A 1,092-nucleotide genomic window follows, 5' to 3' on the forward strand; every position below is an offset into this window, starting at 1 on the left:
TGGATGTGGTAGCCGTTTCTCAGGCTCCCTCTCCGGAATCGAACCCTGATTCCCCGTTACCCGTAAGAACCTCGGTAGGCAGATACCGTACCGACGAAAGTTGATAGGGCAGACACTTGAATGATCCGTCGCCGGTGCAAGACCGTGCGATCAGCAAAGTTATCCCGAGTCGCCAACAAGACGAGCCGAAGCCCGGCAGGTTTTTGATATGATAAAGGCGCGCCTCCCGCAAGGTCGGCGCTTTTTGCATGTATTAGCTCTAGAATTACCACAGTTATCCAAGTAAAATTTACGATCAAATGAATCACGACTGATTTAATGAGCCATTCGCAGTTTTACCGTACGCAAGTTCGTACTGAGACATGCATGGCTTAATCTTTGAGACAAGCATATGACTACTGGCAGGATCAACCAGGTAACTATCGGCCGACAAAATACGCGAACGGAGTCTTTCGCTTTCCCCGTCGCGGTATCGCACTGTATTACTCAATCACTATTTTTGCTTAGCTCCTCAAACCCGGCGTAAGCCGCGATCTGGACGCCGTCGACACCGGCCAGACGCCCTTTCGGGCGAAGCCGCGCGCGGGCTGCGTTTGCATACAACACCAGGAACGCCCAACAAAAGCGAACCGAGAAAACTATCACTTGCGTGCGCACCGGCCACCGCAACTACGGCCCGAGGCCGTGGTCGCGCGCCGAAACACAAACTCGTATTTGCTACTTAATTTTTTCCGTCCAACGTTCAGAGCCTCGCTGCTAGCTACGACGCCTTCGCGGGTCAGCATCAAGTCTGCCCAAAAGCGCACATCGCCTGCACGACACCACATCGTTTTGTCACCAAATACCTTCAACCGACAACCGCATCGCCAATTTGCTCATTTCGCCACAACGACGTCTTCCCTCATAGTATACAGGGAAGCTGGTCTCGCGACAAAGGTAGCAAACTTGTCGAATTTCGACAATTTTCCAAAACGTGCGTTTCTGTGCGGGAAATTGTTCATCGGGCGTCGGCCGATGTCGTGCGTCTTTGTCCGGGCGATTTTCGAAAGTCGCCGGACTTGTGTTTTTTACGCGCGCGCCGGTGGGCTGGTC

The 1,092-nt window shown here is 52.9% G+C and overlaps 1 non-coding gene across 1 annotated transcript in view; it reads right to left on the reverse strand.

Moving 5' to 3' along the window:
* LOC145746991 (small subunit ribosomal RNA) overlaps nucleotides 1-418 on the reverse strand; it is a 1,810-nt gene extending 1,392 nt beyond the window's left edge. Inside the window, exon 1 of the ribosomal RNA XR_014281746.1 lies at nucleotides 1-418. This exon is cut by the window's left edge and continues 1,392 nt beyond it. This is a non-coding gene — a ribosomal RNA (small subunit ribosomal RNA).
* Between the last annotated feature and the right edge of the window lie 674 nt (nucleotides 419-1,092).

Source organism: Corella eumyota, chromosome 3 (genome assembly GCF_963082875.1).
Source record: "Corella eumyota chromosome 3, kaCorEumy4.1, whole genome shotgun sequence".
Lineage (NCBI taxonomy): Eukaryota > Metazoa > Chordata > Ascidiacea > Phlebobranchia > Corellidae > Corella > Corella eumyota.